This window comes from Somniosus microcephalus, unplaced genomic scaffold (assembly GCF_052327205.1).
Source record: "Somniosus microcephalus isolate GS21.2 unplaced genomic scaffold, FLI_Smic_1.0 unresolved_chr5, whole genome shotgun sequence".
Lineage (NCBI taxonomy): Eukaryota > Metazoa > Chordata > Chondrichthyes > Squaliformes > Somniosidae > Somniosus > Somniosus microcephalus.
In genome coordinates, this window is record NW_028225183.1 from 14,605,461 (window position 1) to 14,633,265 (window position 27,805).

Sequence of the window (27,805 nt, forward strand, 5' to 3'; positions counted from 1 at the left end):
TTTTCTAATCTGTGCTGAAGAAGGAGCACCTGATGCAACTGTGGGTGAAGAGAAAAATTCTGGCCTCGTCACTCCAGGAACAGAGAAATTCGAAATGAGCAGGAATTCCTACTTGTTCTATCAAACCACCTCAAGTTTTTGAATATCGCTATTAAGCCTCCCCTTAAACATCTCTCTTCTAAGGAGAACTATCCCAGGTTCTCCAATCACTCCACATAACTAAATACCTTAACCCTGGTACCATTCTCGAAATCTCCTCTGCACCCTCACCAAGGCCTTGCCATTCTTCCCAAAGTGTATGCCCATAATTGAGCACAATACTCCCGCTGAGGCTAACCAGTGCTTTATGAAGATTTAGCATAACTTCTTTACTTTTCTTCTTTATTCCTCTATTGATAAAGCCAAGCATGCCATTTGCTTTTTAACAGCCATGTACTGCCAACATCAAAGATTTGTGCACCTACACCTCCAGGTCTCTCTTTTCTTGCACACGTTTAAAATTCTACCTTTTCGTTCATATTACCCCTCCTCATTCTTCCTAAAAAATATATCAAGACTCAATTCTCTGCGTTAACTTCCGCCTGCCATGTGTATTCCCATCCTTCTTGAAGGTGATCAGAGAGTCAGCACCCACAACACCGGAGTGCAACGCATTAATGCTCTCTGGAAAAGGAACAGCGCCTAAAGTCTAGTCCATTCCTCCCTCTGTGTCAGCTTGAGAATATATTCTTGATATATAATTATGAATGGAGCGCAGGAGCAGATGGGAGGTGATGTTCAACCGGTAAGTTTGGAAGGTTGAACAGGGAATCGGCGGTGGTGAGATGGTGGCAGCAAGGAGGGCAACAAAGTTGCAAAAGTTGTGGAATCTGCATAAGTGAGACACAGCGTGCGTGGAGACGTGTGACTTAATAGAAATGTCAGCCTTGAAAGTTGAAGAAGTGACATAGATAATTGCAAAACTGGCCAGCATTTTAAATAGGTTTAACATAACGGTTAAAAGTTGGAACTCATAAAACTATATTTTGCAGAAAACTATGGTGACAAATTAACATTTAGAGAGGCTGGAAATTGAAGCCAGGCCCTCATGCGCTCAATCCAAGAACCAGATCCCAGCTGATGCTTTACTGCAATGAAAGATAGAAGGGCTGGCAGCCTTATCTTTCTAATCTCTCTTTGAGTTCCATGTGCGGACTGAAGTAGGAGCACCTGCTACAATTGTCGGTGAAGAGAAGAAATCTGATCTCGTCTCCCCGAGAACAGTGACAGGGGAAATAAGGAGGAAGACTTAAGGATCTATGTAGCCTCTTCCCTATATAGAGTAAAGCCCCCTCTACACTCTCGCATCAAACACTCCCAGGGCAGATACAGCACGGGTTAGATACAGAGTAAAGCTCCCTCTACACTGTCCCATCAACACTCCCAGGCCAGGTACAGCACGGTTTAGATACAGAGCAAAGCTCCCTCTACACTGTCCCATCAAACACTCCCAGGGCAGGTACAATATGGGTTATATACAGAGTAAAACTCCCTCTACGCTGTCGCCATCAAACACTCCCAGGGGAGGTACAACACGGTTAGATACAGAGTAAAGCTCCCTCTACACTGTCCCATCAAACACTCCCATTGCATGTACAACAGGGAATAGATACAGCGTAAAATTCCCTCTACACTGTCCCATCAAACAATCCCAGGGCAGGTACAGCACGGGTTAGATACAGAGTAAATCTCCCTCTAAACTGTCCCATCAAAGACTCCCAGTGCAGGTACAGCACGGGTTAGATACAGAGTAAAGCTCCCTTTACACTGTCCCATCTAACACTCCCAAGGCATGTACAGCCCGGTTTTGACACAGAGTAAAGCATATTCAGGAACTGTGTATGTGCATCCTGCAGTTTGATGTGTGGCAATTAAATGCTCTGGCGTTTCTTCCATTTGTTAAAGGCGTGTCACATTTGCAGCTGCGACACGTCGTGAGGTGAATCACAAAACACACGGCGATTGTTTTTTAAAGTGCAGGATATGAGAGGTCGTTACCTGCCGGGTTCCTGTCGGCGCTCTCCCATCCCTCCAGCGCCGTTGGCTGCATGAAGCACAACAACCTCAGGGAATAACGCGAAGATCTGGACCCCAGCCTGGACTGGAGAGTTGGGAGCGGGAGGGATAGGGCGGGAGGTGAGGCTCGCACATCAAGCATGTTCTTTATTAAATAGCTGCCACCTCACCTCGAGTCTGACTGTGGCTCTGAGTCAGGATCGTGGGTTCGAGCCCCACTCCAAAGACTGGAGCCCCATAATCCACGCCAACACTCCCCAGTGCCAGTACTGAGGGAGTGCTGCAGTGTCGTAGGTAGATGTATATACTGTCGGACTCGAGCATCAAAATCCAGGCTGACACTCCATGGTGCCAGTACTGAGGGAGTGTTGCACTGTCGGAGATGCCGTCTTTCAGGCTGAGACATCTAAGCTAATCTAAGTTGGATGTAAAATTTCCAACAACCACTACTGGAAGAAGCGCAGACATGAGTTCTCCCATATATTTATCCCTCAACCAACATCACAAAACCGGATGAACTGGTCATTAACAAATTGCTGTTTGTTGTATTTAGCTACGCAGAAATTCGCTGCAACATTTCATATATTACAACAGTGACAACACCTCAATGTACTTCAATGACTGTGTATCGCTTTGCGAAGCCTTGCGGTGAGGAAATGCACTGTAGAAATTAAGTCTGTTCATTTTCGCAGCTCTATCAATGGTTTAACGGGTTGCCAAGGTGATGGTGCCACCTATGTAGGTTTTGGGCGGGCCCCAAACTGGCACAGATCTGGGCAGCGAGATGATGCGAACCATCAGCCCCACGCCCCCGCCGTGCTCAGCATCTCGTCACCTGACCCACTGGCTGAGCGAGACAAGAAAGCAGCGGCGTTGAATTGTGCTGCTCCGACTCTCCCACTCTCCTCCCTTGGCCAACGCTCCTCTCGTTTGCTGCACCAACCAGAAATGGCCAGATGCGTATCCAACTTGCGGACCGTGTGCTCTTGCCTGCAACCAAGTGGCTGCCGGAGGCTTGCCAACTTGCGACACCTGTCACACTTCAAAGGCAGATTATTTGGCCGGTCACAACGGGAAGGGCGCTGGTAAAAGGCGAAATCTACCTGGAGATCGGTCCTCTTCCAGAGCCTTCCCTTCCACACTCACTCGCCGGGCAGATGAGCTGGAAGGGAGGCACCCTGATAGTCAGCCACTGCCTAATAACACCATTCCACCCCTACCTCAGCTCATCTGCTGCTGAGGCCCTCATCCATGACATTGTTACCTCTGGACTTGACTATTCCAACGCACTGATGGCTGGCATCCCATGTTCCGCCCTTCATAAACTTAAGCTCATCCAAAGCTCTGCTGCCCATATCCAAACTCACAGCAAGTCCCGTTCACCCGCCTCCTCCAGTGCTCGCTGACCGACATTCGCTCCCGGTCCAGCAACACATCGATTATAATATATTCATCCACTCATCAATACCAGGATGAGAATTGTAGGGCTGTTACAAAGATAGGGCGAGGAGAGGAAATGGAGTGATTTGAACAGATGGATGTGAATTGAACGACCGGAGGAGATTACAGAGTTAGAGAGCGTTAAGGGTCAGGGAAGGATTTGAACAGAAGGATGAGAATTGTAGAGTTGAAGAAGGTTACAAAAATAGCCAGGGATTAGCCCATTAAGGGATTTTAACACGAGATTAGAATATTAAAATCGAGGACTTGCCGGAACGATATCCAATGCAGTGACACACTAACAGACACTGACGGTTCTTGGCCTGGCAGAAAGGAAGAGAAGACATTGATGTCCGCAGAGGAACAGTCAGGGTCACAGATGCAGTCGAGATCACAGACTCCGCCAGTCAGGTCAGAAGTACAAATGGCAATGGCTAGAACAAGGCACACATACATAGATCTTACAACAGAGCATGAATGGTCTCAAAGACCAACTGCCTTCCTTGTCTTGATGTGCAATTGCCGTAACCTGCATCTCCCAAAATCAATCTGCAAAATTACCTTGCCAATGCTTTCTGCTTAAATAATTAGAACTTTCAGAGATGCAGCACAAGCTTCCTAATTAAAAATAATAATTGGCATAATTTAATGGTGGCGAAGAAAGAGAGAGAACTGGGACTAACGTAGACAAATCTTTCAAGCAGTCAGTACAAGTTGAGATGGTTGTTCAAAAAGCATCCGTGATCCATGGCTTTATAAACAGAGGCACAGAGTGCAAAATCGAGGAGGTTATGCTGAAACATTATAAATCACTGGTTCGGCCCCAGCTGGAATGTTATGTCCAGTTCTGGGCACCACACTTTAGGAAGGCTATCAAGGCTTTGGAGAAGGTGCAGAGGATATTTACTAAAATGGTAACAAGGATGGACATCTGAAAAAACAACAGTTCTCAATTACTCTCTGCTTTCTGTCCCTTAGAAAATCCGTATCCACGCAGCCACAGCCCCATTATTCCCATTATTCCCATTGGGCCTTTCCAATGTCCCTATGAGTGGGTAAGCAGCGCGTACCCACTCGTAGGGATCGGATTATCGGGGCCGTTATCTTTTTATCAGCATTTCTGCACTTCTTATATTCAGCTTACTCTCTAGTGAATTAAGAACCTGACGTTTATCATAAGCTTCCTTTGTCTGTTTCATCTTAATAGCTATGTCTTTAGTCAGCCAGAGAGCTCTAGATTTCTCGATGGAATTTTTGAAAGAGCTCTCCAATTCTGTATGTCCTCTGCTCTTTCCCCATAGCCCTGCAATGTTCTCTCCTTAGAATATGTATTCAATTCACTTTTGAATGTTACTATTGCATCTGTTTCCACCATCCTTTCAAGATTCCAGAACATATCATCTTCCCCACACCTCGCTGCATAAAATAACTCTGCTCATCCCAACTCTGGTTCTTTTGCCAATTATTTTAATGGTCTCCTCTCTGTCTCTGCCTTCTTTGTCTTCTCTCTCCATTTCTCTCACTCTCAATCTGGCTCGTTCTCTTCCCTCTGTCTGTCTCTGTTTTTTCACCTTTATACCCGCCTACAATTCCTTCTAACTCTTTCTGTCTGGCTCTGATTATCTCCGAGTCTCTGTGTGCAACTCTTCCTCCTTACCCCTTCTTTCCATTTGCCTTTTTATCTCAGCCTTTCTGTAACATCCCCTTTGTCTCTCATTCCTTTTTTTCAGTTTTGTCTATATCTTTCTCTCTACTAATAGTTGTGTCTCTCTTTCTATGTCTCATCTTCTTTTCATCTCTCTCCGACTTATATTAATGGCCCGTATTTTCCGAATCCTACGGGTTTGTAGAAGCTTTCTACACACCCCCAGGGACGTCGGAATGCTGATTTAAGTCACGTGAAGCGCATGCGCTGAATACCGCCAAGAGTCCTCTTGACAGATCGGAGGCCTGCTCTGGAGAAGGGTTTCTGCGGGTGGAGAGTTCCACTTCCTGCAGAACCTCCACCCGCTGAAATCTTTAAATATCTTAGGCCTGCTAAAAGCAGGCACAAGTCCTGCATGTACCAGCATAAAAGTTTAAAAAAGTAAGTGAAATGTTTTTCTGTCATTTACAATTTTAAAATACTTTGAAAAATGGTAAGGTAATCTTTAACCCCGTAAAAAACTGTAATTATTTTTTTCAATAAATTCAACTTTTATTCAAAATATTTAATTTAATATAATTTTAACTCATTTTAAAAACGTGATGGTTTTTTAAATTTATTTAATGTTTTGGTGTCTTTTTTCATTGAATCACATTCATATATCTCTGAAAAGCATAAAGGGAGATTCCCTTCTCCCATTGGCTCACCTGGCCCATATGATCCCAGAGACGTTTTCGATGCACATGCGCCCCTGGAATACATGGTGACATAATAAAGACTCACTACGCACTTGGTTGTACATATAGCAAGGCTTTAATCGACTTGTAACAAAACATGGAGTTCTAGTTAGTAGTCACTAGCTTCCTGTTTCCAGACTGTCTCTGGCCAAGTTGGGCCCACGCCCGAGCATTTATACTCCTTGGACGGCGCCCTCAGCTGGCCGTTCAGTAGTTCTTTCTGAGTCACTTCCTGTAGAAGTTGCGATTTATGACACATGGGCCCTGTGCATTTCGTCGTGGAGTGGCTCAGGCTCACAAAAGGCCGGACCTCGGGAGCCCTCGGGAAAGGGCGTACATTTTTTCCCGATAGGATGCATCCGCAATCGGTCAGCCTCCAAAAAGAAATTATGGGCCATTATATTTCTCTTTCTCTCTTTTCTATGTCTTTATCTCCCTCTCTTGCGTGTTTTTCTGTCTGTGTTCCATCTCTCCAATTAGCATCTTTATCTTTCTCTCTCTTTTGTCTTTTTTGCTCATTTGATCTCTCTTTTTGTGTGCCTTTGTGTGTTCTGTCTCTCCATTTCTCCCTTTGTGCCTTTCTCTGTCTCTTCTACAAGTATTTTCTCCATTTCTCTGTGCCTTAATCTCTCTCTCAGCTCTGTCTCTCCCTTTCAGCCTTTCTTTCTCTCTCTCTTCAGCAACTACATTTCTCCATCTCACTGTGAATTACTATTTAATTGGTCGGACTTTCCATTTCCCCATTTGTGCACTTTTCTCTCTCATGTGTAACCACTTTTTATCATCTATCTGTGCCTTACTCTCGCTCTGTCCTGTTTCTTCATTTACTGTCTGTGCCTTCCTTTTTCTGTTCGATCTCTCCTTTTCTCTCGTTCACTCTCTCTCTCTCTGTTCTATCTGAATGGCCCCATTTCTCCCTCCTCCTTCAGCTTTTCTTTATGTGGATTTACAATGACCTTTAATTATGAGTTCACAGAGAACATAACTGCCTTACACTATATTGCACATTATGCAAAATTATCTTTTAAAGCAATAAAAAAACTTAACACTAGAGCTTTAAACTAAATAGAGGGCGAACAGTTCAGCTGATGAGCAATTTCGAAAGTCAGGCAGAAAGGAGGAGGCAATAGGGCAGGATAGCGGTACGGCTAAAAATATAGAAACATACAAAAGTAGGAGCAAGGGTAGGTCATTCGGCCGTTCGAGGCTGCTCCGCCATTCAATATGATTATGGCTATCACAATAACATATACCCGCTCCCCCCATGCTCTTTGATGCCTTTTGTATCGAGAAATCTATCCATCTCTTTCTTAAATATATTCCATGATCGGCCTCCACAGGCTTCTGTGGTAGAGAATTCCTCAGGTTCACCACTGAGTGAAGAATTTCTCCAAAACGCAGTCCAAAATGCCCTAGCCTTTACCCAGAATCACGGGAAATAACCTCCCTGCATCCAGTCTGTCTAACCTTGTCAGAAATTTAAAAATTTCAATGATAGCCCTTCTCATTCTTCTAAACTCTCGTGAATACAGCCCTAGTCGACCCAAACTCTCTCCATATGACAGTCCTGCCATTCCAAGAATCAGTCTGGGGAACCTTCGCCGCACTCCCTCTATGGCAAGTATATATTTTATTAGGTAAGGAGACCAAAACTGCACACTGTACTCCAGGTGTGGTCTCAACAAGCCCGTGTATAACTGTAGTAAGACATACTTGCTCCTGTACTCAAATCCTCTTGTAATGAAGGCCAACACACCATTTGTCTTCCTAATTTCATGCTGCATCTGCATGTTTGCTTTCAGTGACTGGTGCACAAGGACACCCAGGTCACTTTGTACATCAGCATTTCCCAATATATCAGCATTTAATTTCACATTCATCCACGAGATACTTCATCTGCCATATATTTGCCCTCTCACTCAACTTGTCTATATCGCCTTGAAGCCTCTTTACATCTTCCTCACAACTCAAAATCCAACCTAGTTTCGAGTCATCAACAAACTTGGAAATATTACATTTAGTTCCCCCATCCAAATCATTGATATATATTGTGAATAGTTGGGGGCCAAAGCATTGACCCCAACGGTACCCCACTAGTCACCGCCTGCCACACAGATAAAGAGACATTTTTTCATATTTTCTGTTTCCTGTCTCTTAAACAATTTTCAATTCATGTCAGCATATTACCCGCAATCCCAGGTGCATTTATTTTGCACACGAAGCTCTTTATAGGGACTTTATCAAAGGCCTTCTGAATATCCAAAACACCACATCCACTGGTTCCCCCTTATGTATTCTACAAGTTACATCATCAATAATCTTATGTAGATTTGTCAAACACGTTTTTTCTTTTTTTAAATCCATGTTGAGTTTGCCTAATACCGTTGATATTTTCTAAGTGTCCTGTTAACTCATTCTTTTTAATAGACTCCAACATTTACATAACTACTGATGTTAGGCTAACCGGTCAGAAGTTCGCCATTATTTTTCCACCTCCTTTTTTTATATACTGCGTTACGTTTGCCACCCACCAATATGCAGGAACTGTTCCATAATCTATAGAATTAAGGAAGATGACAACCAATGCATGCACTATTTCCATGGCTACCTCTTTTAATACTCTGGGATGCAGATTATCAGAAGCCCGGGGATTTATCTGCTTCCTGTGCCATTAAATTCTCCAGCAATATTTTTTTACTGATACTAAGTTCCTTTAATTTCTCCTTTTCACCAGAACCTTGTTGCCCTAGTATTTCTGCGAAGTTATTTGTGTCCTCTTCCATGAAGACAGAACCAAGGTATTTATTTAATTGCTCTGCAAATTCCTTCTTCCCAATTTTCTAAATTTTCCCGTTTCTGACTGTAAGGGACCTACATTTATCTTCACTAATCTTTGTCTTTTTACATGCTTGTAGAAGCTTTTACAGTCCGCTTTTGTGTTCCTTGCAAGATTACTCTCATTCTCTGTTTTTCCCCTCTTAATGAATCTCTTGGTCCTTTTTTGCTGAACTCTAAACTGTTCCCAATCCTCAGGCTTGATTCTTTTTCTGGCTACTTTATTTGACACATTTTCAATTTTATACTATTCTTAATTTATTTTTTCAGCCGTGGCTGGGCCGCTTCTCCATTTCTGTTTTTGCACCAGAAAGGAATGTATAACTCTTGCAATTCATGCACTCCTTCCTTAAATGTGAGCCATTCCTTCGCCACCACCATGCCTTTTAATGCAGCTCTCCAATCCATCATAGCCAACTCCCTCCTCATACCTTCATAGTTTTCTTTGTTTTGATTTAGGACCATAGTTGCGGATTGGACGTCTTCACTTTCCATCTAAATGAAGAAATCTAGCATGTTATGGTCACTCTTCCCCCAATCAGTAATGCTGAGGTTGCGGATGGCATTTAACGGGAAATTAGAGATGCGTGCAATAAGGGCACAGCAGTTATCATGGGTGACTTTAATCTACATAGAGATTCGGCTAACCAAATTAGTAACGATAATGTGGAGGAGGAATTCTTAGAATTTATACGGGATGGTTTCCTGGACCAATATGTCGAGGAACCAACTAGAAATCAGGCCATCTTAGACTGGGTATTATCTAATGAGAAAGGATTAATTAGCAATCTTGTTGTGCGAGGCCCCTTGAGGAGGAGCGATCATAATATGGTAGAATTCTTCATTAAGTTGGAGAGTGAAGTAGTTGACTCAGAGACTAGTGCCCTGAATTTAAATAAAGGAAACTATGATGGTATGAGGCGCAATTTGGCTAGGATGGATTGGGGAACGTTACTTAAATGGTTGCCGGTGGAGAGGCAATTGGACATATTTAAAGATCGCATGTATGAGCTACAGAATTAGTTCATCCTTGTTTGGTATAAAAATAAAACATAAAGGTTACTCAACCGTGGGTAACAATGGAAATTAAGGAAAGCATAAGATCCAAGGAGAGGATTGGGAGCAGCTTTCGATTCAGCAAAGGAGGAAAAAGGGGATCAATTAAGAGGGGAAAGTAGAATTTGAGAGTAAGCTTTCAGCGAAAATAAAAACCGACTGTAAAAGCTTCTATAGGTACGTGAAGAGAAAAAGATTGGTGAAGTCAAGCGTAGGTCCCTTGCAGTCAGAATCAGGGGAATTTATAATGGGGAACAAAGAAATGGCTGAACAATTAAATACATACTTCGGTTCTGTCTTCACAAAGGAGGAAACAAATAACCTCCCGGAGATGTTGGGGAACATAGGGTCTAATGAGAGGGAGGAACTGAATGAAATCAGTGTTTGTAGGGAAATGATGTTAGGGAAATTGAGGGGATTGAAGGCTGATAAATCCTCATGGCCTGAGAACCTACATCCTAGGGCACTTAAACTAGTGGACCTAGAAATAGTAGATGCATTGCTGGTCATCATCCAAAATTCTATTGACTCGGGCACATTTCCTATGGATTGGAGGGTAGCTAATGTAACCCCAATATTAAAAATGGTGGTAGGGAGAAAACGGGGAATTATAGACCGATAAGTCTGACATCAGTGGTGGCGAAAATGCTAGAGTCTATTATAACAGATGAAACAGCAGAGCACTTGGAAAACCCTTACATAAAGCACATGGGGTTGGGGGTAAGGTACTGACTTGGATAGAGAACTGGTTGGCAGACAGGAAGCAAAGTGTTTGAATAAATGGGTTTTTTTCCGAGTGGCTGGCAGTGACTAGTCGGGTACCAGAGGGATCGGTGCTAGGACCCCAGATATTCACAATGTATATTATTGATCTAGACGAGGGAACTAAATGCAATCTCTCCAAGGTTGCAGACGAAACAAAGCTGTGTGAGCGTATGTGCTGTGGGGAGGTTGCAGAGATACTCCGGTATGATTTGGACAGGTTGGGTGATTGGGCAGATGCATGGCAGATGCTGTATAGTGTGGATAAATGCGAAGTTATCCATTTTTCTGGCAAATACAGGAAGGCAGATTATTATATGAATGGCAATAGATTGGGAGAAGGGGAAGTTCAACGAGACCTCGATGTCCTTGTGCACCAATCGCTGAAGGTAAGCATGCAGATGCAGCAGGCGTTTAAGAAGGCAAATGGTAAGTTGGCCTTCATAGCGAGATGATTCGAGTACAGGAGCAAGGATGTCTTGCTGCAGTTGTACAGGGCTTTGGTGAGAGCGCACCTTGAGTTTTGTTTGCAGTTTGTTCGTCTTATCTGAGGAAGGATGTTCTTGCTATGGAGTGAGTGCAGCGAAATTTCACCTGGGATGGCAGGAATGACGTATGAGGAGAGATTGGGTCGTTCGGGGTTATACTCGCTGGAGTTTAGATAAATGAGAGGGGATCTCATTGAAACTTATAAAATTCCATCAGGACTAAACAGGCTAGAAGGATGTTCCCGATGCCGGGAGAGTTCAGAACCAGGGGTCACAGTTTAAGGATAAGGAGTAAGACATTTAGCACTGAGATGAGGAGGAATTTCTTCACCCAGACAGTGGGGAAACTGTGGAATTTTCTCTACCACAGAAGGCAGTGGAGGCCAATTCATTAAATATATTCATGAAGGAGTTAGATATATTTCTTAAAGCTAAAGGGATTAAGGGATATGGGGAGAAAGCCGGGACAGGGTACTGAATTTTGATGATCAGCCATGATCTCATTAAATGGCGGAGCAGGCTCGAGGGGCCGAATGCTCTACTCCTGCTCCTACCTTCTATGTTTCTATGTTTCTATGTAAAGGACCCCGCACAACAAGATGATTAATTAAACGCAGTTCCAACGATTGATCATCGACCTGAAACGTTAACTGTGTTTGTCTCTTCACAGATGCTGCCTGACCTGCTGAATATCTCCAGCATTTTCAGTTTTTATTTCAGGTTTCCAGCATCTGCGGTATTTTCTTTTTGAATTATTTAACCCCTTTTCATTCCACAATACACAGTCCAGGATAGCCTGTTCCCTATTTTGCTCCTCAATGTACTGCTCTATAGAACCATCTCGTACACACTAATGGAATTAATCTTCCACAGTATTATTGCTAATTTGGTTTGGCCAGTCTCTATGTAGATTAAAGTCACCCATGATTACTGTTGTACCCTTGTTGCATGCATCTCTAATTTCCTGTTTATTGCCATCCCATACATTACCACCGCCTTTTGGAGGCCTATAGAAAATTCTCACCAATGTTTTCTGCCACTTTGTTCATCTTAGCTCCACCCAGAAGGATTCGAAATCTTGATTTTCTGAACCATTATCCTTTCTGACTATTACAATTGTTTTATGCATTACGAACAACGCCACCCCACCTCCTTTTCCTTTTCGCCTGTCCTTCCTAATTAACGGCTCTTTCTCTGAATGCACGCAGCTTTCGAAACTAGACAGATGATTTAATGGCACAGATCGCAATACCTGGGTATGATCAGATAACCATTACAGAGGCGTGGTTGCAATGTGACCAAGTCTGGGAACTGAACATTCAGGGATATTTGACATTTCGCAAGGATAGGCAGAAATGAAAATGAGGAGGGGTAGCTCTGTTAATCAAGGATGAGATCATTGCTGTGGTCAGAATTAATATTGGCTCAGAAGATCAAGCTGTAGAAACAGTTTGGGTGGAGATAAGAAATATTATGTAATACAAGTCACTGGTGGGAGTAGTCAAAAAGCAGTGTAGGACAGAGTGTAAGTCAAGAAATTTGAGGACTGTAAGAAAGTTTCTGCAATACTCATGGGCGACTCTGTACTTCATATCGATCAGAACAATCAAACTGGCAAAGGTAGCCTTGAGGACGAGTTGATAGTGTCTTTTCGGGATGGTTTCTTACAACAATACATTGTAGAACCAAGCAGGGAGCAGGCTATTTTAGATTTGGTAATGTGCAAAGAGACAGGATTGATTAATGATCGCATTTTAAAGGATCCTCTAGGGAAGAGTCATAGAGTCATAGAGTTATACAGCACAGAAAGAGGCCCTTCGGCCCATCACGTCCGCACCGGCCATCAAGCCCTATCTAATCTAATCCCATTTTCCAGCATTTGGTCCGTAGCCTTGTATGCTATGGCATTTCAAGCGCTCATCCAAATGCTTCTTGAATGTTGTGAGGGTTCCTGCCTCTACCACCCTTTCAGGCAGTGAGTTCCAGATTCCAACCACCCTCTGGGTGAAAAAGTTTTTCCTCAAATCAACTCTAAACCGCCTGCCCCTTACTTTGAATTTATGACCCCTTGTTATTGACCCCTCTACTTGAGGGAAAAGTTGCTTTCTATCCACCCTATCCATGCCCCTCATAATTTTGTATACCTCAATCAGGTCCCCCCCTCAGCCTTCTCTGCTTCAAGGAAAACAACCCCAGTCTTTCTTCATAGCTGAAGCGCTCCAGCCCAGATAACATCCTGGTAAATCTCCTCTGCACCCTCTCCAAAGCAATCACATCCTTCCTATAGTGTGGCGAACAGAACTGCACACAGTACTCCAGCTATGGCCTTACCAGCGTTTTGTACAGCTCCAACATAACCTCCCTGCTCTTATAATCTATGCCTCGGCTGATGAAGGCAAGTATCCCATATGCCTTTTTAACCACCTTATCCACCTGTACTGCTGCCTTCAGTGATCTATGTACATGCACACCAAGTTCCCTATGATCATCTGTCTTTCCTAGGGACTTACCATTCATTGTGTATTCCCTTGCCTTGGTAGAAAGTCCAAAATGCATCACCTCACACTTTTCAGGATTCAAATCGATTTGCCACTGTTCCGCCCATCTTACCAACCCATCTATATCCTCCTGTAGCCTGAGGCTTCCCGCCTCGCTATTTACCACCCCACCAATTTTCGTGTCATCTGCGAACTTACTGATCATGCCTTTTACATTCACATCCAAATCATTAATGTTGACCACAAACAGCAAGGGACCCAGCACTGATCCCTGTGGTACCCCACTGGGCACAGGCTTCCAGTCACAAAAACAACCTTCCAACATCACCCTCTGCCTTCTGCCACTAAGCCAGTTTTGGATCCAATGTGCCAAGGCACCCTGGATCCCATGGGCACTTACCTTCCTGACCAGTCTCCTATGCAGGACTATTGAAAAGTGATCACAGCATGATAGAAATTCAAATTCAATTTGAGATTGAGGAACTTGTGTCTGAATCTAGTGTCCTAAATTTATATAAAGGCAATTACAAAGGTATGAAGACAGAGTTGGCTAAACTGGACTGGGAAAATAGATTAAAGGGTAAGACATTGCAAAGAATCCTCTATTGAAGAGTGATCACAGATTGAGGGACATCTGTCTGAAACTAGTGTCCAAATCAACTGAAGAGGCAATTACAAAGGTATGAAGACAGAGTTGGATTTACTGGACTAGGAAAATAGCTTAAATGTTAAGACAGTACTTAAGCAGTGGCAGACATTTAAGGAGATATTTCATAACTCTCTGGCAACGGTTTATTCCAGTGAGAAAGAAAGACTCTACGACAAGGATGAATAATCCGTGGCACACTAAGAAATTAAGGACGGTATCAAATTGAAACAAAAAGGCATACAATGTTGCAAAGATTAGTGGTAGTCCAGAGATTGGGAAATATTTAGAAACCTGCAAACGACGACTAAAACAGAATAAAGAGGGAGAATATATATTATGAGGTTAAAATAGAAAAACGTATAAAAACAGACAGTAAGAGCTTTTATAGGTATATAGAATCATAGAAACATGGAAGATAGGAGCAGGAGTAGACCATTCGGTCTGTCGAGCCTGCTCCGCCATTCAATGAGGTCATGGCTGATCATCTAAACTCACTACCCTGTCCCTGCTTTAACCCCATTTCCTTGATCCCTTTAGCCTTAAGAAATGTATCCAACTCCTTCTTGAATGTATTTAATGAATTAGCCTCTACTGCCTTCTGAGGTAGAGAATTCCACAGGTTCACCACACTCTGGGTGAAGAAATCCCTACTCATTTCTGTCCTAAGTGGCTTACCCCTTATCCTTAGATTATGACCCCTGGTTCTGGACACCCCGAACATCAGGAACACCCTTCCTGCATCTAGTCTGTCCACTCCTGTCAGAATTTTATAAGTTTCAATGAGATCCCCTCTCATTCTTCTAAACTCCAGCGAGTATAAGCCCATTCGACCCAATCTCTTCTCATACGTCATTGCTTCCATCCCAGCTTTCAGCCTGGTGAATCTTCGCTGCACTCCCTCCATGGCAAGAGCATACCTCCTCAGATAAGGCGACCAAAACTGCACACAATACTCAAGATGTGGTCTCACCAAGGCTCTGTAAAGCTGTAGCAAGACATCCTTGTTCCTGTACTCAAACCCTCGCGCTACGAAGGCGAACATATCATTTGCCTTCTTAAATGCCTGGTGCACCTGCATGCTTACCTTCAGCGACTGGTGCACAAGGACACCCAGGTCTTGTTGCACTTCCCCTTCTCCCAATCTATCGCCATTTAGATAATAATCTGCCTTCCTATTTTTGACACCAAAGTCGATAAGCTCGCATCTATCCACATTATATTGCATCTGCCATGCTTCTGCCCAATCAGCCACCTGTCCAAATCATACTGGAGTTTATCGGCATCCTCCTCACAGCACAGACGCCCACCCAGCTTTTTGCTGACTGCAAACTTGGAGATATTACATCTAGTTCCCTCTTCTAGATCATTAATATATATTGTGAATAGCTGGGGTCCAAGGACCGATCCCTGCACCACCCCACTCGTCACTGCCTGCCACTCGGAATAAGACCCGTTTATTCCAACTCTTTGCTTTCTGTCTGCCAACCAGTTCTCTATCCAAATCAATACCTTGACTCAATCCCATGTGCCATAAATTTGCACGCTAATCTCTTATGCAGGACATTATCAAAAGCCTTTTGCGAGTCCAAGTACATCACATCCACTGGTTCTCCCTTATCTATTTTACCAGTTACATCCTCAAAAAATTCCATAGATTAGTCAAGCAGATTTAACTTTTGTATATCCGTATTGACTTTGTCCGATCCTTTCACTGTTTTGCAAGTGCTCTGCTATTACATCTTTTATAATGGACACTAGCATTTTCCCCACTACCGATGTCAGGCTGACCAGTCTGTAATTCCCCGTTTTCTCTCTACCACCTTTTTTGAATAGTGGGGTAACATTAGCCACCCTCCAATCCATGGGCACTGTTCCAGATTCCATCGAATGCTGGAAGTTGATCAGCAATGCATCTACTATTTATAGTGGCACTTACTTAAGTACCCTAGGATGTAAATTATCAGAAAGGAAGAGAATAGCTAAAGCAAACGGCTGTTCCGTAAATGATGAGACTGGGGAATTAATAATGGGAAATGAGGAAGTGGCAGAGAAATGGAACTAACATTTCATATCGGTCTTCACGGTAGAAGACACTAAAGCATCCCAAAATAATTGATAATCCAGGGGCTAAAGGGAAGGAGAAAAACTTAAAACAATCATATCACGAGAGAAAAAGTATTGGCAAACTAACGGGAGTAAAGGTGGCTAAGGGCCCTGAACCTGATGGCCTGCATTCTAGGGTCTTAAAAGAAGTGGCTGCAGAGATAGTAAATTTTTGGTTGTAATCTACCAAAATTCCCTGGATTCTGGAGAGGTCCAAGCGGATTGGAAATCCGCCAATGTAAGGCCACTATTCGAGAAAGAAGGAAGACACAAGGCTGGAAACTATGGACAAGTTAGCCTAACATCTGTCCTTGGGAAAATGCTGGAATCCATTATTATTATAGGACATTTAGAAAATCTTAATGCAATCAAGCTCATTAGACATGTTTTTATCAAAGGAATTCTGTTTGAGCAATTTACTAGATTTCTATGGGGATATAGCGAGCAGGGTGGATAATGGGGAACCAGTAGATGCAGTGTACTTCGATTTCCAGAAGGCATTCGATAAGGTGCCTCATGAAAGGTTACTGCACACGAAAAGAGATCACGGGATTGGAGGTAATGGATAGAGGATTGGCTAACTCACAGAAAACAGATGGTCGGGATAAAAGGTTAATTTTCAGTTCGGCAAATTGTAACTAGTGTGGTACCGTAGGGATCAGTGCTGGGGCCCGAACTATTTACAATCTATATTAATGATTTGGATGAAGGGACCGAGTGTACTGTAGCCAAATTTGCGAATGATACAAAGATAGGTGGGACAGCAGGTGAGACGGACACAAGGAGTCTGCAAAGGGATATAGATAGGTCACGTTAGTCGGCAAACGTTTGGCAGATGGAGTATAATGTGGGAAAATGTTAGGTTATCCACTTTGGTAGGATGAATAAAAAGCAAAACATTATTTAAATCAAGAAAGGCTATAAAGTGCGGCTGTACAGAGCGATCCTCGTACGTGAAGCACAGAAAATTAGCATGCAGATACAGCATTAATTAGGAAGGGAAATGGAATGTTGGCCCTTATTGCAAGGTGGATGGTAAATGAAAGTAGGGTTGCCTTGCTACAAATATACAGGGTGCTGGTGAGAGCACTTCCAGAGGACTGCCGGCAGTTTTGGTCTCCTTATGTAAAGATGGATGTACTTGCATTGATGATAGTTCAGAGAAGGCTCACTAGGTTGAATCCTGAGAATAGGAGGTTGACTTTATGAAGAAAGGTGAAGCAGGATGGGCCAATAAAGTGTTTGCATCTGTTGAGACACATATCAACTAGCTATATTCATTAAAACATTTGCCTACATTACCTTCAGCTCAGAAGCAATTCGTCGTGTAAAGTTTTTCGAGATATATTAATATAAAAGGCCAGTTACAAATAGTTTTTTCCTTAATTACATTGAACATTTGTAGACTGGAAATAGGCGCCTCTTTCTTTTTTGTCACAATTTGTCTCGTTTGGTGTCTATCCCCCTCCTGCGCTGTATCTTTCTGAACCTTTTGCTTTCTTCAATTGCCTTCTTTTGTCTATAATAACATAAGAACATAGGAACTAGGAGCAGGAGTAGGCCGTGCGGCCCACTTGAACCTGCCCCACTATTCCAAAGATCATCGCTGGACTTCTGCATCAACTTCTCTTTCCCGTTGATATATCCGTCGATTCCATTAATATCCAAAAAATTACCGATCTGAGCCTTGAATATCATAGGACAGCCCATTCATCCAGGAATTAATGTAGTGGACCTTAGTTGCACCCCCTCTAAGGCATGTATCTCCTTCCTTAGTTAAGGAGACTGAAACTGTACACAATACTCCAGGTGTAGTCTCATCCAAACCAAATATAATTGCAGCAACACTTCCTTACTCGTATACTGCAAGACCCTTGCAAGAAAGTCTAACATACTACAACCACTGGTACCCACTCATCTATCTTGCTAGTTATACACTGAAAATATTCTAATAGGTTTGTCAAGCACGATTTCCCTTTCATTAAATCGTGTTGTCTCAGACTTATCACAATTTAATTTTCCATGTGCGCTGTTACCACGTCCTTAATAATAAATTCTAGCACTTTCTCCACTACTGATGTCAGGCTAACTAGCCTATAGTGCCCTGTTTGCTCTCACCCTACTTTCCTTACAGTGTGGTTACATTTGCTACCTGCCGATCCACGGGGACCTTTCTAGAATCTATGGATTTCTGGAGGATCAAAACCAATGCATCCACTATCTCTGCAGCCAGCTCTTTTTAAACGCCATGGCGTAGGCCATCAGGTCGTGGCCATTTGTCCTACTTTAGTGCCATTAATTTCTCTAGTACTTTTTCTTTAATAATATTAATCACTTTAAGCTACTTACAGTCGTTAGACCCTTGATTTCCCACAATGTTATTTATGTTCTTTTTCTCCTTTACTGTGAAGGCAGAAACAGTGTATATGTTTAACGTATCTCTCTTTGTAACCTCCCCTGTGTGCCTGTATTATTCCTGTTTAACTTTCTCTCTGTCTCGCCCAATTTCTTTCTCCATTTGTCTAAAACATTATCCCAACTTCCTCTTGCTCACAAACTCCATCTCTTTCTCTCAATGTGTGTTATATATTTTCTGTTTTTTTCTTTATGTATATAGATGAGCCTTTTCTGTTTATGGCTTCCCTCCCTGTATTTTTACCTCATTATCACCTTGAATATCCGATCGGAGTATTCCTGCATTCGGATGCCTGCAATCAGAAAAATCTATGCACTTACCTGCTGCTTCTATAGGTCCCGAGACTTCTGATCCTGGGCCTCTGCTGGACGAAAGTGCAGATACCCATGGTAACACAGGGGCTTGTGCGATTCTCTAGCGCCCCTGGGATCATGTGTAACATGGGGAACCAATCAAAGAAGGGAATCCCTTTCACACTTTTGTCAGGAATCTACGCACGGATCTCTCAAAAGTATGAATGGGGATCACTTAAAAAACACAGTTAAACATGAAATATACATTTTTATAAATTATATCTCTATCTATCTATCTATCTATCTATCTATATATTTATCTATCGGTGTATCTATGTAGGTATCTATGTCCTTCTGTCTCTCCAGTTACGTGCAATACAGAGCTCTGATCAGGCCCACAGCAGCGACTGTGATTGGTGGATTTGCCCATTTTGTGGTCGCTGCAGGGCGGCCATTAACTGGAAGTCCAGCTGAGATATTCTGTGCTGCCATTTCGAGAAACAATTCATGCGTCGTTAGCAGAGCGAGTCCCGCCTCAAAAGGTCAGATCATCAATAAAATAAAATACCAGAATCAGATTTAAGGTCATTTCAGGGCTCTGTGCTGCTAACATAAAATGTACTTTGCACCCAGTGGGGAGTGTAAGGAATGGACTATGGAATGGAATTCAGTTATCGTGCTTGAAATCCTTCAGCTCTTTCTATCATTTAATTAATTTAACAATATATTTGATTGGATATTTCACCGCGTTCTTCAGCTCCTTTCTGAATTTTTTCTGGGTCACAGCGTAAATACAAGTGTTGGTGCAGGAACTGAGAAGCTGTAGCATTGTTGCTGTAGATTCTGTGATAAATAGAGGGTCGGAGGCGAAGTAATAATAGCGAATACCTGCAATTCGTCTGTAAATATTATACAAAACCTGTGTCATCCAAAGAACTATAAAACTGCCTGATATACTGAAGAGTAAAACGATGGATTTCCTTCGGTTCTCCATCTCTGGGTCTTTGTGATTCTCTCCATTGCTGCGGCCCCGCAGTCCCCTGCGGACTCTACTGGCAGCTAAAATACGTCTGACGGTCAGAGCATTGAGCTGCAAAATCAGAAAGAACGGGGCACAAGGTGCTAAAATGCGGTGAAACAACTCAAATGCGGCCAATGCGGGGGAAGTAAAGAAGCTCTGTTTATAGATACAACCCCAGGGAACATTGTCAATTATAAAATCACGTTCAGTTGTAAAGTACCAGGGGACAGATTCTAAACAGCCCAGCACACTCACTGTTCCGATAACCACAGCCGCCGTTTTCTCAGTGCAATATTTTGATTTCAGCTTCTCACAACAAATGGCCACAAATCAAACAAAGGTGAACGCGACTGTGAGCCACACAGACGCATTTGTGGCTGCAAAACTCAAGACGGCAATAAAACTACACACGGGAGTAATTTTCAGGAATGAATACGGGAAATATATCTGACCAATCCAGGTCAAGATGGGATCAGCGATGACGACCAGGAGTTCGGACGCTGCCATTCCCACCAGGTAGCGAGTGATACATTTGGAGAGACCGCACTTTCCTCGGCACAGGATTACAATCGCCACCAAGTTAACTGTAAGAGAGAGAAAGGGAAGCAGATAAATTGCTGATCAGACCTGGAGCCAAAGCAGCAGTTTGACAGGATCTTGGCTGAAATTTCCAGCTTTACTTTTTCATCCAAGGGTTGAAACGGATTCGATGACCTGGGCAGCGCTTCTGGGCAGAGAAATGTTTGGAACAAAGTTTTCGATTCTGAATTCGGAAATCGATACAGGAAGTGAATAAATTGAGCTCCGGATCAACGGGAAGGGCCGAATCACGTCGCAGTGCTTGTGGGGAAGGGAGAAGGGGTTTTGGGGAGCCGGAATCTAACTGGTTAAATCCGGATTTGACTCCAGACTGAAGGCCAGGAAGGTTTGGGGACAGAGGGAGGTGACGCTGGTTTGTTGCTCCGGGTTAAATGAGCCGACCGGTTCTGACACTTAACGGGAAAGACCGAGAGACACGGTGGTGAGTTTGAGGCTTCGGATCGGGTAGGAAGAGACGGCTGGAGACCGTGCCAGTGAGTGAGCTTGGGAGGGAGACATTGAAATGTCATGTGGGATTCGGATGGGAGTCAGAAGCATAGGGTTTGGGACAACGGACAAACTGAAGCAACAGATGAGGAAACAGAGGAATCAATGCAGTGGGAGGAGAGGCTGGGATTGACAGGGAGAGACTGCAGCAGAGTGTTAAAGGAAATCTATTTCATAGATTCCAGTAACAACTCAACTAATGCATTCAACCAGTAATATCTGTGGTTACTGATGTCAAGGAACAGCTCGTTGGGTATAAAATGTTGTCAATAAATTTACTCAGCAGATTCAATTACATCATATTCAATTTAATTCAAACTCATTTTTATTGAATAAAACTGATGCAGAGCGTTTAAATTAAACTGTTTCAATAATTCTTTATGATCAATAAATCATGGATCCTATTCTTGAAATCAATTGAATTAAGATTGTTTATTAAGGCATAAGGTAAAGAAAAAGAACATTCACCAAAACAGGCTGAGGACCTGAGGATAAACACAGCGAAGCCAGTCTAACAATAAAATCTCACCCAATCTGGCAATACCTTAATAAAACCCTGAAGTCACATTTACTGTTAATTGTACTCGAAGTTTCAACAGCTCTAACTCTCTCACTTTCGCTCTAACATTTGCTTCTCTCTTGCCTTCTCCCTTCCGCATACTCTGTTCTCTCTTTGCCAAAGATCATTTTCACATCGGATTCAATCGTAACATCCTCCACCTGCATGCTGTTCACCATCACCGAGATCTACGATCCTATTCTCAGAGTCAATGGCCCAGAACTTGGTGTCGGGGGCTTGCCGCACGTGCAAGCCCCCGATCTGCACTCACCCTGTGCGCTGACATCTGAAGCCCGGGCCTGCTTGCATTTCCTGTGACAGGCCCGGTTCAGATGTCAGCGCGCAGTGCTTACCTGATCCAGCGGCGTAGTTAGTGCGATGTGCCGGCTGGGATCAGGTGAGCACTGTACAACCAATCAGGGGAGGGGAAGGTTTATTCATGAGTTTGAGAGTAAGAACTGTCAAACTTATGAAAACTACGGGGGCCCAAAACACTATTTAAACTTTAAATAAAAATTTAAAAAACATCCCAATCATTAAATTAAGTATAAATAAGTTAAAAAAAATAATTTAAACAATAATTTTTTTTTTTGAAAAAAATAAATTTTTAATAAAAAGCTTCTAAAACTTAACCTACCTAATTGTAGATTCTTTAAAATAATAAAACTGTGGGAAAAAAATTCTAAATTACACTAAAACACCACTTACCTTTAAAAAAAATACTTACGTGTGCTTTTTACAAGCGTAAAGACTGGAGGCCTTTAGACATGCGCAAATCCCCCAAAACATAGGAAATCCATGACGCACGCGCTGCCCCCTACAGTGCACGCACTAGCCTCTTCACCTCTTGGGTTAGAGGAGAGGAAATGCCGGTTTTCAGCGCATGCGCTGTGCATGCTGAAAACCGGCATTTCCTCCGGCCAGACGCGTGAGTACCCATTCCGTAGTCACGCGTTTGGGGAGGAATTATTGCCCCAATATGTTCCATGGTGAAGCCTCTGTGAATAGTTTAATGTTTCTACAGATCACCCAAGTCGCCAACTGTTCCCTGCACTGTTCATTTCGTCTACAATGGATGCAATAAACAGAGTCGAATATCTCTTCCAGTTAGACCTCACAATAATTGAAGTTCCTTCTCTGTAATTATAAAGTACAGCATTAGATGGCGCGATTGTTCAATTAACAAAACTCCAAAATCACCGCTGCTCCTTATAATCTCCAGGTCAATAGAAGGGCTCCTGATTCCAACTGATACAATGCAAACTGATACTACATAACCACAAAACATTCAATTTTACAATGAGGTCCAGTGACAGTCATTGAATCCTTCCACACTGAAGCAGAGAAGGTGATGTGACAGTGTCAGCAGCAAAATCAGTTCAGTCGCCAGGCCACTGAAGCGGCGTCAGATACACACACAGTGAAATTATGTTTCACAAAAGTGATAACCAATAAACACATTGAAATCCCAGTTAAAGTGAACCATGTTACCGGGGAGGGGGGACATTTTGCAGCCTCCTTGTAACACAGACCGTGAGCTGTCTCATATTCAGTCACTGAAAGCACATACAAGATAAAATATTCCAGAGCATGTTAGTTCCACAACATGACAATATTAACTGCTCCCGATGATCTGAATCCGGCTCTTTGCACAGACACCTGATTTCAATATATTCAGTACAGAGAATAAGCCAGTAACAATGCCAAGGTTCGATGAACAAAGGTGATCACAGGTTTAAAGCAGCGGCTGCAACACCAAAAGAGCATTCCATCATTCCACTGATTGGACAGATCAAGTGGCAGCGTGTAAAGCATTACCAAGTCCAGCAGCAGAATTAACACCGATTTACATCATTGACAGCTAGGATAAAGGCCTACCAGGAACTCCAACGGCCGCAAGAACAGGATAGTAAATGTCCTCTATCTGATAGATTACTGGATATCCCATTTCTGTGAGAAGCACAGCTGTGGTGGAGTGGAACCCACAGCTCCGGCAGGCACTCTGAGCTGATCCATTCCAATGGGCCCTGATTTATAAGTCTCCACTGATACGGTTATACCCCTGATCATTGCTATTAGTTACAGTCACTTGAACAAACACATTACATCATGACCTTCGACTCCGATGTTAATAACGTGCTGGATGAAACACAAACATCTCAAAGTCCAGGACATTTTCTTAATCGAAACTCTCGGGGGAATAAGGCTGGAAGCTTGGCTCATACAGGTCAGATCCAACAATAATGAGCCGCTTCATTTACAATTTTTATGTATTGGTTTTGACAATATTCACTCCTGCCAAATCATTTATAAATGTTAACCGAATTCGCTGCATTGTACACTGAATCCAGGGACACAGGCAGACCCGTTTCTCCCTGTAGCTGCTGCTTCCCAGTTAAAACATGAACTTGGAGTCTCTGGCACAAGAACAGTTACAGTCCATGTTCAGGATTGCAGCCTAGAAATTACTGTGGGTGCCATTAGGGTGCGGACACTGAACGTGCCACATTGACATTGCTCTCTGCTATTTTAGTGCAGGTGTTTTCCTGTTTATTCTACAACGGTTAGCGACTGCAATACAATTAGATCAGTGCCATCTCCTGACACCATTGCTCCAGGTCACTCCTAGCTGGATACGCAACCACCACATTCCATAAATGTCAACCGATGCCAAATTCTGCTGTACAAGGGCAGCCCTCCCAAGTCTCACTCGCCCTTCACTCTCGCCCTCACTAAGCCTCAGTGTCTCTCAATCTGCCAAATGATTTAATTCTAAATGTTTTTCCTTGGGTTTAATTGTATCCAAGGCCTCAGCCTCCCCTCCAAAGCTACAGCAAACCCACCCGTTATCTCTGCATTCCACTGACACTGGTCTCGTTCGGTGGGACTGTCCTCACTTCGGTCAAGTCTTACCGATCTGATTGTTGCCAGAGTACCTCCAGAAATGGTTTCTCTTCCCACACCAGCACCGTTAACTCTCGAGTCTCTGAACTTTACATCCCTGCCCCTCCTCTTCGTTGTCAACATGCTTCCCTTTGTGACATCATCTACAGACATGTGGTTAACTTCCCCATATCTGCTGACAACAGCCAGCTCCAGCTCTCCAACATCTCTCTCCACCCTCCACTCCCACTGTGTTATCAGGCTGCAGCATTTTTGCATGAGCTGCGAATTGCTCTACTTTAACATTAAAAAAACCGAATCCATTATCTTTTGACCCACCACAAACTCCATACGCATGTCGCCGTTTCCATCCCGCTCCTTGGCTGTTATCTCAGGCTGAATACGACATTTTGTAACTTCTGATCCTCATTCGTCCCTGATTTGAGCTTCCGACCTCATATCCTTCCCATCACTAGAGACAACTGACTCCAGCTGCATAATATCTCCTGCCTCTGCCATTGCCTCTGGTCATGTGGCACTGAAACCCCCAATAATGCACTTATGAGCTCCAGACTTTCCGTCCTCTCCTTCAGTCCGTCGCCTCTTCATTTTTCTGTCATTGACCTCTCTTTTGGTGGAACTTCCCTGGCTTGTTTGCATGTTTTCCTCTCTGACTGGAGCCAGGGAATCTACAGCAATGGCTTATCTCCCCACCTCAACCCCCAACCCCCACATCCTGCAGCACCGTTCCCTGTTATGACTCCCATGGATCTATCCTCGCTGTCCTCTTCGTCCTCATCTAAATACTGTCCATTGAAACTTTCATCCTTAGATATGGTATCAGCTTTCACAAGTACATTGACGACACCAGTTTTAACTCCCCATTCATTCACTCGAACCTCATCCCTGTTTTTAAAATGAGTTGCCCCACGTCTTATTTTGTATGCGGAACAATTTTCCCTAAACAAACATTGGCAAGGCTAAAGGAACCATCTATAGACCCAGCCACAAACATTGTATCCTAGCCTCCAATACCAATCCCCAGCATGTCTGTTAGCTCAGAATGGCCTTCAGCTCCCTAGTTGTCTCTAATTTATGCGTTCAATCCATAACGAAGATCACCTCCTTCCACCTTTGTTGAATCGCCGCCTCCGCTTTTTCTACAGCCGATCAGATTTTGATAAGCTTATCCATGCCATTGTCTCGTCCAGCCTCGACAATACCAATGGGCACCTGCTGGAGCTACTATCCTCCACCGCCCATACACGTGTGGATCCAAAACTCTGCTGCCAGTATTCTCTCCCATGCTATGTCCCTTTCAAAAATCCCGCTCTCCTTGCTGATCTACATCGGATATAAGTCCCCCAAGGCCTGCAGTTTATTTTTATTCCTTGTGTTACAATCCTTCAAAGGCTCAGCTATCCTGTCCCTGTGTCCTCCTCTTGATATACAAACCTTCCCCGAAGTAACTGCTCCTTCTACTTGGGCCGCCTGTGTATCTGCGCTCCTACAGCCCACAATTGACCATCGTGCTTTGAGCCATCGAGGAACATAGGAAGGAACAAAGCGAAATAGGAAAAGCTGAAGGCCTTTCCGCCCCTCTAGCCTGATGCGCTTTCAGTAAGATCATGGCTGATCGGTATCTTAACTCAATCTACCTGACTTGGCTCTGTAAACTTCAATACCCTTGCTAACAAAAATCTAACCATCTCAGTGTTGAAAAAATTATTGCCGCACAGCCTCAACAGTTTTTTCGTTCAGAAATTTCCAGATTTTCACGACCTGTCGTGTGAGGATGTGTTTCCTGACATCACCCCTGAACGGTCCAGCTCTAATTTGCAGGTTATGCCCGTTTGTTCTGGACTGTCCCGCCGGAGGAAGTAGGTTCCCTCTGTCTACCCTATCATACATTTGAAGCATGTTAAGCTCCTGTGTTAGATCAGCCATTTTTCAAGGTAATGCAAGCCTAGTCTATGCAACCTGTCCTCATAAAGTAAATCTTTAGTCCTGGTATCATTCTGGTGGCTCGAATCTACATCCCCTCGAAGGCCTATATACACATTCTGAGGTACGGTGCGTGGAATTGATTGAAGTTCACCAGATGGTGTCTAACCAGAGCTCTGTACAGCTGTAACATAACTTCAGCACCTTTTGTATACTAGCCCTTGAGATAAAGGCCGCTTTTCATCTGAATTATTTTTTACCTGTCCACCACAGTTTACTGATTTATATACATGGACATGTAAATGTCTTTGCTCATCCACTGCTCCTAACTTCTCGCCATTTAGAAAATAATCTGATCAATCGAACCCGTTCAAAATCCATATTTTAGCTGAGCATAGTACCACAGCTCCTAACATCTCCTTCTTTGGCTAGGAGTCTAATTGCCTCTGATTATAATACTGTGAAATGACATGGGATATTTTGTTCTATGTTAAAGGCGCTACATAAATGCAATTGGTTATTGTGCTATTGTGGTATCCTCCACTATTTCCATCCCACCATTCATGTTCATGCCTTAACCCACTCCATCCTTACATCACTCCAGCCACCTCTCCTTCCTTAATACCCTCATGTTTTGCCAAACTTCTGCTCCCTTCCAATGTTTCCTGATTTCCTTTGTGTCAGTCATTCCTCGCGCCACTGTGAAGCACTTTAGGAATGATGATTACATGAAAGGCGGTCTGTCAATGCAAGTAATTGCTGAAATTCATGACATTCTGTCCATTAGTTTCCGCTCTATGAACAACAGCACACATTTCAAAAGGAATGATCATGCTTGACAAATTTCAATGAAACCTTGGAGTGGGTAATGTAATGTACATACCTTTAAGTGGGGAACTATCTTTTACAGCTCACGTATACTGCAGTACCGGCAGTGACCACATCTGTATATAGCCCTGAGTATTAATCTGTACAGACCAGTTCCACTGTGAGCCACGTTGAGTAAACACCTGTTGTACCGTTCTCCGCAGTCTGTGTCTTATTATACATGGACACAACATTGGCGATGAGGCAAGTTCGAACCTACCTGCAACTCTGCATCACCTCCCGGGGATTCGTTCCTGGAGATCAGTGGACTGATGGTCAAGGCAAGAGACTCGGGCATCATCCACGGGCAACCACCCAGTCATCCAGCAGAGACTCGAGAATTGCGGGGGAGGCTGTCGATAGCCAGGCTTGGCTTTCCAGTCGAGGTGGTCCAGCAAAACGGGCTGGCAACAGGTAGTGCGCAGACCCTTCCTGGACAGCGGCGGGCTAGAGCCCGACCGAGCGGCA

The 27,805-nt window shown here is 43.5% G+C and overlaps 1 pseudogene; it reads right to left on the reverse strand.

Moving 5' to 3' along the window:
- Window positions 1-19,680: 19,680 nt before the first annotated feature.
- LOC147087600 (putative G protein-coupled receptor 139) lies at window positions 19,681-23,668 on the reverse strand (annotated as a pseudogene).
- Window positions 23,669-27,805: the final 4,137 nt, after the last annotated feature.